Below are 15000 nucleotides of genomic sequence, written 5' to 3' on the forward strand. Positions count from 1 at the left end.
CCTTCGGGATGGATAAATTAAGTACCAGTCAAGTACTGGGGGTGATGTAAACGACATCACCCTCCCATCATAAACTGCTGATCCCATGCCAGAAAATTTGAAACCGTTGTATCACCACGATAGTGATTATTTAATCTGAGGGATGGAGACGATAAAGGACACTGCTTCACCTCATCTTTTTGTATAAGCTGTCTTGAGAAGTTCATCTTCATATTTTGATAGTTTGAATAGCAGAGTTTCCGAGGTGGTTCCGGGAAAATCTTGTCCAATCTATTGACTCTAATGTATCTACATATTTTATACATATCTTTTTTTCTGAAGCTCAAAATAGGGAGGTAAACACCCATGATTTTTTATAGGGGTTCAGACACTAGAATGGAGAGCCGAAATCACACTTCACAGATTGCTACAAAAAAAAAAAAAGACAATAACAACAACACATTAATGCGTCAGAATACTTACAACGGAATTGCTTCTGCAGAAGGCATCAAATGTCATGTGGGGTTATTAAGTCAGGAGACGCATCAACACGCTAAGTGTATGAGCCTGAGGTCCGTACAATTTCCCCTCCAAATTTGACTTACAATCACGTCAATTCGAAGTTAGGATAAAAGTTACTTGTTAAAATTGCTGTTGAGCGGAATCGAAACATGAACCTCGTGATCAGACGTAGGCGGTCAATTGTTTTTAGTTGCTAACTACGACATAGTGAACATCTACTACTATTACAAAATACTGTTGTGTAATTTATGCATCTCTCTTCACAACGAACGCCCTCTTATACTTCATGTATATTGAAATATCTAAACTTTCTCACTACAAATAGATTTAATTTGTTTTCTTCCCAAAACAATAATTCGTTTCCTATGATGTTATATTTTATTAATAAGACTCCACCGTAGTTAAAATTCTGTTTAATTTTACATATTATCAAACGCCATTGTTTCCTTATTCATTTAAATATTTTAAAAACTTTTTTGTGATTTTTATCGTTTGACTGAAAATTTGTCGTTTGACTGAAAATAGTCAAGAAAGCGAGTGTTGAATTTTATAACAAGAGAACACACTAGCACTTGCACTGAATTTATAATTACGTTCTAATTTTAATTTTAGATTGTAAACGGTAAGTAATAGAGTCGTTTGTTATAGGTGTAGATGGATCTTGTTCAAAACGGGGGCACCAGTTTTCATTTATGTTTTATGTAGTGTTTTTGGTACCGAAAGACTTTCAAACTTCGTATACTTATCTATTTTGTGTTATAGAACAGAAAAAAAATTTTGTATACGAATTTATTTCATGTAAAAAATTGTCTTATTTCGATAATTTCAACCAATCACTGACAAGTATTCAGCTGTTTATACTTACTCCTTTGGCACTTTAAGCGGTGTAAAGCGTATTTAATCTCCATTACTTTTGACATTTTGCAGAGGCAACACATGTGTGTTCGTTTTCCCTAACCCTAACCCTAATTGACTTGCTCCTTCCCTCAAAAACCATGCCTTGTGCCTATAATAGAAAGGTTTATTAGCTACTGCCAAAATGCTTCAGTCATTTTTTGACAAGGAAATAATAATTTTATCACCGCCGAGAATCGTTTGTTTACGTAGTCAGCACTTAATTTTTACGGCTGAATGGACGTCAGTCATTGGTTGAAATTACAGAAATACGACAACTTTAACATGAAATAACTTGCGATGTACGTTTTTTTGTTAAGAAGACTAAGAGAAAAAGATGTTTTATATGACACATTCTACCAGTGTCCCAAGTTTCAAAGTGTTTCGTTAAGAAAATACTGGTGTCCCCGTTTTGAACAAGATCCGTGTAGATTTAATCCTTCAGCATTCAAACCGGCCATACCAGGCCCAAAGGTTCTACCCGTTTTATGCTTAATCTCACTAGATCAGGCTTCTCACACCTATCCTACAATGTCGTTCTAAAGATACACAATCATATCATCGAAATATCAAAGCTACAAGGTAATGTATGATTAATTCAAAACAATGTGAATGATTAAACATTATATTTGACAGACTAATATGAATACTAATGAAGGGTGCGAGCTGGCGGAATCGTTAGCACGCCTGGCGAAATGCTTAGCGGTATTTCGTCTGTCTTTACATTCTGAGTTCAAATTCCGCGAAGGTCGACTTCGTCTTTTATCCTTTCGGGGTCGATAAATTAAGTACAAGTTGCATACTGGGGTCGATCTAATCGACTGGCCCCATTCCCCATAATTTCGGGCCTTGTGCTTAGAGCAGAAAAGAATATGAATGCTAAAGGTTAAATCTTCCTTTGCTTCACTACAGCAACATCTGACTGTGAGAGTTAGAAACTGATATCTGAATTTGCTCACAACTGCGAGCTGGAAGAATCGTTAGCATATCGGACAAAATGCTCCGCATCCTATCTTCCGGATCTTTCTGTTATGCGTTCAAAACCTGCCGAGGTTAACTTCGCCTTTCATTCCTTTGGTGTCATTAGAATAGATACTGGCATCGATGCAATCAACTTGTCCAACCTCATTAAAAATTGCTTGTATGTACGTACATACACAAACAAACACAGGCACACATGCATATGTATACATGCATACATACATACATACATACACACACACACGCACGAGACTTTTCTACACAACATCCTTCTACCAAATTTTATTCACAACGCATTTGGAATACAAAGCCCTGGAATACACTTGCGTATATAACCACATGGTGAGATTGAACACGAATCTACCAGGTTACGGGACAAAGTTCTTAACCTCACAGCTGTGCCTACATCCCATGATAACAAGCACAGCTGTGTAATCATAGTGTGAACTTATGCAGTTACTGGAAGGCGGTGAGCTGGCAGAAACGTTAGCACGCCGGGCGAAATGCTGAGCAGTATTTCGTCTGCCACTACGTTCTGAGTTCAAATTCCGCCGAGGTCGACTTTGCCCTTCGTCATTTCGGGGTCAATAAATTAAGTACCAGTTACTCACTGGGGTCGATCTAATCGACTGGCCCCTTCCCCCAAAATTTCGGGCCTTGTGCCTAGAGTAGAAAAGAATTATGTAATCATTGGGTTATTCCCCAAATCACAAAATAGAATACGTTTTAGGTTCTACTTTAATTTCTTCCTTTTTCGAAAAACCTAACCTAATTTTTCCACGTAAACAGTCATATTCAAAGAGAAAATTACACGATAATCGAAAACAATTTAATTATGATAAGAAGAAGCATTTACGAAATTTCAAAAAAAATTTCTGTAAACTCCTTAAGCGATATAACTAATGTAATCAACCATTGTTTGCAGGAATAATTTGAAGTTAGTCCAGTTATGAATCATTTAATAACACAAAGTCGATAGTTTTCTTTTTCCCATATTTTATTGAAATATTTCGTAGATATTTTTGTCTTGCTTTTTTTAAACATTTTTGTAAAATTCATCAGAATAGTCTTTATCATCAACTTCTAATCTTTTATGTTTTACTAGTTTCAGCCACTGGACTCCAGTAATGCTGGAGCACCGCCTTGAATGGTTACCCAAACAAACCCATCCCAGTACTTTTTGAAAGTCTGGTATTTAATCGAGAGGTCTCTTTTCTCGAACAACTAAGTTTCAGGGAGGTGAGCAAACCAACTTTGGTTGTTAAGAGGTGGTAAGAGAAAATCAAAAGCACAAACACGCATATATATATATATATATATATATATATATATATATATATATATATATATATATATATATATATATAGTGTAGTATATTGCCACTTAAGTGTGGCTGACCCCCAGGGGTGGATGTTACTGTTGCTTTTAGCCCCGGGTGGACATCTCCTCCAGCTGGCTTATCGACACACGACTGTGTCCTGTTTGCCAAGGGAAGTTATCCCTCTCACCATGATCTGTAGCACGAACGGATCCGGATTTCATTTAGAGAATTAACATTGCTTGTTTTCACCTTTTCGATATCAGTGAAGAATTTCACTGGAAAAGTAGATATAAGATTGCCAGGATTTTGTCTCTCTCACCAAGGTCAGTGGCTGTCGAACGCCGACGAAGGGAAATAACCCTGAAATCCGGATCCGCTCGTGCTACAGATCATGGTGAGAGGGATAACTTCCCTTGGCAAACAGGACACAGTCGTGTGTCGATAAGCCAGCTGGAGGAGATGTCCTCCTGGGGCTAAAAGCAACAGTAACATCCACCCCTAGGGGTCAGTCACACTTAAGTGGCAATATACTACACTTTATCGTGCAGTTACTGTTAATACTTCATTTAGAGAATTAACATTGCTTATATATATATATATATATGTGTGTGTGTGTGTGTGTGTGTGTGCGGCAGGCTTCCACACAGTTTCTATGAATAAATTCACTCTCAAGGCATTACAAGACGCCCAATGTGCTTCGCAGTGTGACTGAAACCACCACGTGGTTTCGAAGCGAACTTTTTAGCCACACAATCGTACAAAATATGATCATAACCCTTTCTACTATAGGCACAAGGCCTGAAATTTTTAGGTAGAGGATTGTCAATAATAACATCGGTCTCAGTGCGTAACTGTTACTTATTTTATCGACCATGAAAGGATGACAGGCAAAGTCGACCTCGGCGGAATTTGAACTCAGAACGTAAAGACGGACAAAATACCGCTGAGCATTTTGTCCGGCGTGCTAACGATTCTGCTAACTCACTACCTTGCAAAATACATTCACGATACTTATGATGGTGCTTAGCAGTTGCACTGAAACCGCCAGTAAATACAAAGTAAATTTTAACCATTAAAAGATATTTAGAACTGGTCGTATGGAGACTTCAGAACAGTAACCCGTTAAACATTATTTTGCTTTCTCACAACTCAGTTTTATGAATGTACATTATTGTATCATTTGCAGTTTCTTTTGATTTCATCATAATGCAGCTACGAACTTGACATTTCCTTAAACTTTACAAATTATTTTGTACAAGCAACCAGAGCGCGGTCCGCTCTAAGTTTATTTTCGTTACTTTCTCCGTTTCTCTTGCTGGAATATTTTTGTTTCCTCCGTAGAACATACAATAATTACAATATTTACATTTAACAAATATTTATATTTGTCCTCATCTGATGAAGGCTGGAGGGTATATCAGCCGAAACGTTGTGTTAACAAAAAACAAGATGAGGACAAATGTAAATAATGTACATAATTCCTCATCTCTTAAATATAGAACTGTATTATATAATAAGCATTCAGACATAATTTTAACGATTATTCTCTAACATAAAATCTGGCTGTGGTTCTTTCTGCATTCGATATTAAAAATTGAAACGATTCTTAGGAGGAAATACGTGATAAAAAAGGAAGAAAAATGTATACAATGTGAGTTTGGGTACAAAGAGGCACGTAAGGGGTTAAAACATGGAAACTGGAAACGTTACAACAGTGACAGAAGTTATAGTCTGTCACTGTGTTCTTGAAAGGTTTTTGCAAATCAGCCAGTAGGTTGTGTTTGCAGCAACAAACTGGGTAAATATAACACCTTACCAGTTTATATGTGGTATTGCCATCCGAGCCTTTGGTCTTTATAGAGAGTAAGCAATTAATCAGGGCTGGTGTACATTTTGGCGCTCAAGTTTGTCCACTGCCCCGTTGATAATCTTAAGTGTATGGTCGTTACTAAAATCTACCAGGTGCAGTGATTTGTTGCAAGTTGGAAGATATTCATTTGTATATACAATGTAGTGTTGCTATACTGAGACGTAAATAGCTATGGTTAGCACTGTTTCAGTATGGCGATGGGAATTTGCTTATGTCATATTCTTAGAAATACCATCTGTTAATAGCTTTCCAAAGTCTTCATTTTATGGCAGTTACAACATCGAAAAAGGAAAGAAAGAATTTAACTTTAAGCAAGAATATGAAGATGACATTTCGAGTGAGAATGGCTTGAGCTTGATTCTTTGAAAATAAAACAAATAAGAAAAGAAATTGTTGCAAAATGTATTATATATTTATTCGAAACATTATTTCTGTAGTTGTTCAACTTTGGTGAAATAACTGTTTGTGATATCTGAGAGCTAAGTAAATATCCGACTAGAGTTAAGTATTCCTATCAATATGAATGAAGGATATAAGTAGAGTGTTTTGAGACAAAAAAATGTAATCAAGGAGAAACTATTTCTATTGTATTTAAATAGAAGTAGATAGAACCTAGCTTACTATATTGGAGTGCATATTCTGAACAAATAGTAAAGGTCAAATTTAAACTGTTCTTAAGAACCAAAGTAGTTTAGGAGTCTCTAAAAGCACAACAAAGAACGTATTGCACTATACCCAAGTCATGCGAAAATACTGCAAAGAAGTAAGAGTAAAAGGCTGTACATTAATGTTGGGAAGATAAACCGAAATAAAAACGAGAATATAATAAAAACTGAGGATTTGAATGTGTCAGGTCAAGTTTTGGGGTCATGTGTCATTGCAGTGCGTTGCTTTATTCACCGTTTGTCCGTATATTCACAGATCCTCCCGGACGACCTGTTGAGTAGAATCTCAGTCAGTCCCCCATATAGTCGAGATAACTCCTCATCTGCCATGACCATATGGCATGTGGTCAGCCAACACAAGCTGGGTGGGGAAGAGCTTTGTAGCCAAGTTCCCTCAAATTCTGGAGCATCATTAGTGAAACGTGTGATCGGGCATTGTCATGTAGAATGATTGACCCTCTTCTGCTGACCAGCCTGGGACGGAGGAGTAATTGATTTTCGTTCATTTTGGCAATTTCACGGCAATATGTTTATGTAGCCATGGCTTTTCCGGGTTTTAAGAAGTTATAGTTGGTGTGTCAGTACAGCAGTAATTGACCGTCATCGATGACAGATGAGCGTCCACTACGCTCACGATCTTCAAGACTCATTTTCGAGCTGACCACTCACTGGTCATTCCTCACCAAACGCTTCGTTGATATCTCGAGCAGTTTCAGCTGGTTTTTGAAGTTGAATAGCAAAATTGCTCCAATATCGCGCTTTGACAGTTACATTTCAGATGATTGTAACAGCGATTTCTTTATTGCCCATTAGGGGCTAAACACAGAGGAACAAATACAAACATATAAGTGGGGACAAAAAATACAAACGAATGGGAAAAGCGAAAAAAATGAATAACGAAATGAAACGAAGCCACTCGACCCCACATCTGAGCGACTTCATTTACACTTTTTTTTTTTAACAAACTGATAATTAAAATATAGGTCGGTGAAGCTTAACTTAGGCGGTAACTTACTTGCGTCACGCCTATGTACAATATTTCTGTCCCAAAAATTTTCCATTAGTTTCACCTCTCTTCCTCATACTTCAGGACGCATCCGGAGTTTTCGGATAACCCTTCCTCTCTTTCCACGTCCACCGACACAGGTAAGATATTTGTATTCTTTAAACTGTTCAGTTTTTTTTTGTGTAACTTACTATAAATTAAACCAAAACACATTTTTGGGGTTGGGGAGTTTGGGGTACCTGTATGTTTGTGTTATTGTCTGTATCAGGAGGGGAAGGGGAGGTTGGTCACTGTAGGGGAAGAGTGACAGCATGGGGTCGGGTGGGAGTAAGGTGGGGATTCACATTTTTCCTCAAATGGACAACAAATATTCTGTTCAATACCACAGATTTGGTTGTTAGTTGTTTGACTTCAAATAGTTGAGCATGTCCCTTGGTGGCTGACGATAGGTGCATCATTAATCACGAGCAGAAGTAGTGGCGGAGCATCATAGCCATGTGTTGAGAAGAATTCTTTGGGGTTTGAATAATTCACCTTTGGAAACATGGGTGTTTCTTTTGGAGTAATTCACCTTTGGAAACATGGGTGTTCAACATCCTTAAATAAGCCTTATTCATGAACTTTTCGGGAAGGATGGGCTACTCGATCAGAAGAAAATTCTAACTGAGCCCTACCTGCAAGTTCATGCGCTGTTTATCTTGATATGAAATCACAATGTTGTGCACATATGGTTGTGATGCATATGTCTGGTGTACCCTTTTCAAATGGGTAGTCATGATGGGTATATTGGGCTTCGTATATTTGTACCCCAGGGTCACTTTGATGGCATACGCTACTCTTTTACTCATTCAATAACAATAAAAATAATAATGATAATAATAATAATAATAATGATGAATACATCTATAAAACATTATTGCAAAGAAAGATAAAAAAAACTATGTTTCCGGTGTCCTTAGTAGTAACAACCTTCGCCAATATCGCAAGGTGCAGCGAAGTAACAGCTTATAGGACATGAGGCACCTGTTATTCTGTCGAATGTAGTATCATGGCACTTATTGTGTGACGATACCACAATAATAGTCAAAGCAGAATGTATACAGAAACGCACATGCGTAACACAGAAATACGCTACTGTATAATACGTAACATCCTTGATGTTCAGAGAACTAGGCTTTATACATTAGATTCATGCAGCACTGTCAAATACCCTGTCTTGTAATGGTGATACGTTTTAAATAAATCATGTGTAATGCGAAAAAGAATAAAAAAGGAAACCAACCAAAAAAACGGAACAAAATAACAAACAAATAAACCCAAAATTGGATACGTTATCATCTGTCGTTTGACTCAATAAAGTAAACTATTTCTTCTACAAGCAGTAGATTATAGATAGCGTGCACAGAATATGTTCACGTGATACAGTTGATGTTGTTCTCAGTAGCGTGTATGCTGACAATTCCGTGAATGGATTATAAAATTAATTGCAGTGATAAATCTTCCGTGTTAAGAATAATATTACTGACATTATAACATTATATAAACTGTTAAAATTCATATATATATATATATATATATATATATATATATATATATATATATATATATATATATATATGTGTGTGTGTGTGTATGTGTGTGTTTGTATATATATATATATATATATGTATGTGTGTATTTGTATATATGTATGCATATATATATATATATATATATATATATATATATATAAAACTTACTTGGAAGAGGATGCATGGCGTTCAGTCATATAACAAAATAGATAATATATATATATATATATGCATATATACATACGTACATACGTATATGTACATACATCTACATGTATATATATAAGCATATGTGGGCACAGGACGTCATGAAACGTGTACAACAAAAAATACGAGCACGAGTACACGGAACAGGAACTATTCTTTCGAACAACGAAAGACACAAATGGAAAGCAAAACAAACAACATAAAAACGACTCTTCATCGGTTGTTGGCTGTTTTTCTAGTCTCGTATTTCGAGCATTTAACATATATCACCATCAACTAGAAAGGCAGTGACAACTTCCAATGGATTTAAATTCTAAATTGTTGTAGACTACATGCTGCATAAAACCCTCTAAATATGAATAACTATTTCACCACTCCTATATCTTGACCCTCACTATTTTCCTCTGCAACTCTCTAAATTATAATAGGCTTAATAAGATATGCTTAACGGTATTTCGTCTGCCGCTACGTTCTGAGTTCTAATTCCACTGTGGTCGACTTTGCCTTTCATCCTTTCGTGGGGTCGATAAATTAAGTACTAGTTGCGTACTGGGTCGTTGTAATCGACTGGCCTCCTCCACCAAAATATCGGGCCTTGTGTCTAGAATAGAAAAGAACTTCATGGCATCCTTTTTTTATGTTCTGAGTTCAAATTCCAGTGAAGTTGACTTTGTGTTTCATGTATTTTAAGTTGATTAAGAGAAGTGCTGGGATCGATGTAATCGATTTTTCAAAATTGCTAGCCTTGTGTCAAAATTTGAAAACATTAAGGCGGTGAGGTGGCAGAAACATTAGCATGCCGGGCGCAATGCTTTGCGGTATTTCGACTATCTTTACGTTCGGAGTTCAAATTCCGCCGAGGTCGACTTTGCCTTTCATCGTTTCGGGATCGATCTAATCGACTGGCGCCCTCCCCAAAATTTCGGCCCTTTTGCCTAGAGTAGAAAAGAATATTTTTCACAGCGGAAAAAAAAAGGCGATGCAGTATTTCTTTCAACTCTTTTTGTTCTCAGTTCAAATCTTGCCGAGGTTATTTTACTTTTTTTTTATTTACTTTCGAGGTCGATAAAATAATGTATTAGTCATGTAATGTAGTCGATGTTCGATGTAATCAAGTTGCTCCCTCACCTCAAAATTCCCGGCCTTGTGCCAAAAATTAAAAGGAATATTGTATCGAACTGTTGCTTAGACATAAGTTTATTCCACACAATAATTCGGTGAGAAGGTAATGGAATGAAAAGAATGTCGTAAATCGTGACCCGAGGATTTAGTTACGTTGCTCCAACTCTTTATGTTCCAAGTTCCATTCTCGTAGGTGTTAACTTTGTCTGTATTTTATCTGGTATTGAAAACTACATTACCTATCAGGTGTTGCCGCAGATTTAAACGAATAGATTCCATCTTTCAATGGGAAGGTCATGTGCCAATGTCACAAAGATTATATACTATGCATTCATGTCGTGCAGTGGTTCCCAACCCTTTCGTTTAAATGAATTTTTTCACGGACCCCTTTTAGTATGTCTATCCTTATGTATATATATGTAGTGAAATATATAGACAGTACACGGTGTTGATGTGGTTGCATGTATGTTATTACAAGAGATAATAAAGGAATTCAAGATCTGTACATTTACTACATAAAAATATATTTAATTCTTCTGTCGATGATAATATATGGAATCAAATAGAAACTGGTTCAATGAAGTAATCTTTGCAAGAAAGTTCAGAGATAGGAAATATAGAACAATAGCGAAGTGGTGTCTTTCAGTCACATCGGCCATAGTCATTGGTGGCTTTCGGTTATATCTGCTAGAGGGCATAAAGAAATATATGCACATAGCAACAACGTGAATGGCCCCAAGTCTAATCGACTAAGAAGCGAGAAGCTGGGTTAGCAAGCTGTTTTTATTAATGGGATGTTAGACATTCTAGAAACTTCCTAGAGAAATGCCAAGCTTCTTGAATAATTAAGAATTACGTCTCGTGACACATATGCTTCGAGAAACATAGGAAAGTGGGGTTACTTTAAGCTCTTTCTTGCAAGGGAGGTCATTCAACTATCTAGCTATCTACGTCGCTACATACATGCATATATATATATATATATATATATATATATATATATATATATATGAAATTTATATATATATATATATATACTATCTTCGCGGACCACAAGGGGTTCGCCGACCTCAGGTTGGAAACCACTGTTGTAGTGTATTGGAGAATGTAAGTACACACACACACACTCACACACATCAATATATATATGTTGATGCAAACAAAAAATATAGAACTCAAAACATGAGAAGACCTATTTTTATTAATATTTATCAGCAGTAACAGAATGGCTCAAGTTGTTAAAGTTTCATGCGTTTCATATATGGTGTATAAGTGTGTGTATTTGTGTCTGTACTGGATGTTACTTCCAGGTACGTGAGAAGTGTCAAATATTTAATTTGTTTAAGAATAAAATTTGTTCAAAATAGATGAATCTTCTAACTCTGAAAAGAAATGAAATATTTGAGAAGCCCCCTTTATCATATAATGCATGAAATATTTCTGTTTTATTTTTGATAAAAATATCCATGTCTAAAACATTCACTGAGATTTCATTATTTTCTGTTTTTAATTTTAAATAATATGTTGGAAAAATTTCTTTATGAAATGTTTGTATCTGTCAAAAACATCTTTATATCTTCAGGTATATTTGAATTCGTTTACACGATAAAAAATTATTATTTTTTTCTTTTGCGATTAATCCATTTATTTAAAAAATATATAAATATAAATTCACTGAATGATGGCTATAATTTAATTCTGGAGAAATCGATTTTTTCATGGAAAATGAATTCATCTAATTTCAAATGTGTTTCGATAGCAAACATTGTAGCTATTATAATTGTAATTTTACTAAAACTTCAGCTAATACATTTTTCTTTCTTAATATATTTTTATTTTCATATTAACCCCACGTTCAACTAAAATTCTGTAATTTCCTTCATTATTTCATTAAGATCATATTGTGAAATCTCTGTGAATAATGTTTTAAATTAATAATTCTCCACCACTCTATTTCTTAAATCCCACGTATAGCTAAATTTCTATAATTTCTTTCATTTCATTAAACCGATTTTCTGAAAACTCTATGTGTAGTATTATAAACTGATAATTCTCAACTCAATTACTTCTTACTGTAGTTTTGTTTTCGAAGTATTACAATTTCTATAATTATATTTACGATGTCGCTATTTCGATATTTTCATTTTGGATATCCTTTTATATTCGGATATGATTCTTCTTTATCTCCTGAAAATATTGTTTTCCCATATATTTAATAATGCTCTAATTTTTAATTTCTTTTCGTTGCTGGTATTTAAGTTATTTTCATTGGCTTAAACATTAGTCCCTTCTTATGAAGGCCCATGAACAATTTTAAGGTGCTTGTATATAGCTATCTCCTAAACTGCCTCTTGTTTCGGCTTTATATGTTATTAAGTGGGATATATATGCCATATATTTAGATTTACAGTCTTGTCCTGCCAACAGCTGTCTACGCAGGAGAAAACTTGGAAAATGACTGTGAATATCACTCAGCAGTTGAATGCATTCCATCGATGGTGTCTATGCAGAATACTCAAGATCATCTACAGGGATAGAATCGCAGCCACTGAAGTGTTGAGAAAAGCCAATCGGCGTAGCTCACAGGAGATTGAGGTGGAAAGAAAAGCGAAATGTGTTGGCATTGTTTTCCGACTGACAAGAATAAATACAGAAGGCGTCAAGACACTGACTACCGCTGGAGGTACGAAGGAAGACGGGGAAACCCAAGATGTGAAGCAACTTAACATCACCCGGGAAGATACAGATGACTAGCTTAAAACTGGGATAATTGGAGACGTCTCGCTGCACGACGTAAGGTGAACTCTACAGGAAGACCTAAGGCCAAGATGAAATGGATTATCAATTAACGGCAAATGTCAAATGAATGACATATGATTTTGAATCCTTGTAACACTGGAAAAAACTCCAATATTTTGACATGCTTATCCCAGTAAATATTCTGTGACAACCGTTGTAGAGCAAGTTATTTCTAAATAGCAAATCGAATCAGTAAAATATTCTTGACTCCCGTTATTTTAATTATACAGTAAAATAATTGGGAAAAGTACGAATCCAACTACATATTTTTTTTTTTATATTTCGCATCCTCTTAAAATATAGAATCTTCTTTTAGAACAAATTTGGAATTTTGTATCTACTCTCTGGAAATTTTTATCTACTCCAAACAAGTTTTACCAAGCAGTAGCGTGTAAAGATACTGAAAGTTAAAGCTGTGAGTTACTTATTTGTGAATATTAATGCAAACACTCATCTTAAAGTATTAACAACGAATGTGTATGGATATCTTCAAAGAAAAACATAGGTTGTAAGACTGATGTATAAACTGTAAGCATAAGCTACATATATTAACACAAGTACAACTTGAAGAAAATCAATAGAAAAACTATTCGCAATACAATCACTATCGTTAGAAGAAGTTTTACAAACACTTATATTAGCACCATCTTTTCACACCTAGGATCATACAATATAAAAACCAAAAACGTAGAGTTGACGAAATGAAATATATAAGTAGATATGTAAATGAGAAAATAAAGCGATTGCATAAAATATAGCATTAGTATATAAATCAAAGAGGAGGCGTGTGGGCTAGTGGTAAAGGTACTGGAGTCATGATCGTAAGATTGTGGTTTCAAATTCCTGGCTCGGTTGATGCGTTGTGTTCTTGAGCAAAATACTTCAGTTCAGATTGCTCCAGTCCACTCAACTGGCATAAAATGAATTACCCCGACTCCATATATCTACCATCTAGGGGGTAAATATATATAAGCCACAGAAACCGGGAAACTGGCCCCTATGAAACGATAGGGATCGAGAACGATGCTTTATATTTTCTAATATAAACCAAAACTAAAATTTGACTGACTTCTTGGTTAACTGAACCTTGAACAGGGTTCGATTTCAAAATAAATGATCTTCTATATTCTGAGTTGGAATGACATCAGAGACTCTATATCCCTCGTCACTACCTGATGTTGAATTATAATAAATTATTCATAATATTTCAACATAGTCTCATTTCAATGTTTATTAAAATATTCTTTGTGTTACCAACGTATGACATTTCAATAAAACATGCTATTTTTACCTAAGCCTAATGAAAATAACTAGATATATTTAATACTGTCAAATGATATCGATTTCCAGTCGAAGCTATTTGATTTCATTTGCATTTGAAATGTCGTTGGGAACAGCATAAATATATAAAGTTCCAAATTTCTTTCTCTTTGATATTTCGTGTCTGGTTTCAATAAAAAGACCCACTATCGTTAAAGTATCAAAAAGTTATGGTTGATGTTGGCGTTTAACCGCAAGTAATAGCTCACTGGCAAAGCATATGCTCATAGGCGTTCAACTCATGATCATACTGTTTTTTTTTTTTGGAAGTGTGCAACATCAGGCATCATCATCATCATCAACAACCCCGGACTCACTGGACCGGTTATCCGGTCTCCATGGCGTGTTAGATACCGACTTCACAACATTCCCCCTAAACGAGACGCTAGTTCATCGCGGGGTTGCTCATTCGCAGCTCGGTGGACGGAGGCAACGTGAAATGAAGTGTTTTGCATAAGAACAGAACTCACCGACTGATCCAGGAATCGAAGCCACAACCTTGAGATCGTAAGTGAAAAACCGTTGCCACTAGGCCTTCGCTAATGAAATTAACTCAATATTTGTAATACTGAAATGTGCGTCCAAGACGAAATTATCGAGACATCTTTTCTTTTTATATCAAAAGGAAAACACCAGAATGCGACTTTAGAATATTTTGCTGCGATTTCTCGGAGGTCAAGCGATTACTGCAATAAACCTAACTCTTTTACGTTTAATATTACTTCGGATTGCTTTATAAACA

At 35.6% G+C, this 15000-nt stretch overlaps 1 protein-coding gene across 8 annotated transcripts in view; it reads left to right on the top strand.

The window, feature by feature from the left end:
- The window catches only part of LOC106873642 (ras-related protein Rap-2a), a 263389-nt gene that overhangs the window by 123240 nt on the left and 125149 nt on the right, over positions 1-15000 (top strand). Inside the window, exon 2 of one of the 8 annotated variants that reach the window (XM_052969074.2) lies at positions 7324-7379. The exons of the other annotated variants lie outside the window; for them this stretch is intronic. The gene's annotated coding sequence lies outside the window, so the exon portion shown is untranslated. The remainder of the gene's footprint in view (positions 1-7323; positions 7380-15000) is intronic. 8 annotated transcript variants of the gene reach the window in all.

This window comes from Octopus bimaculoides, chromosome 6, assembly GCF_046866305.1.
Source record: "Octopus bimaculoides isolate indiv1 chromosome 6, ASM4686630v1, whole genome shotgun sequence".
In the NCBI taxonomy this organism is placed as follows: domain Eukaryota; kingdom Metazoa; phylum Mollusca; class Cephalopoda; order Octopoda; family Octopodidae; genus Octopus; species Octopus bimaculoides.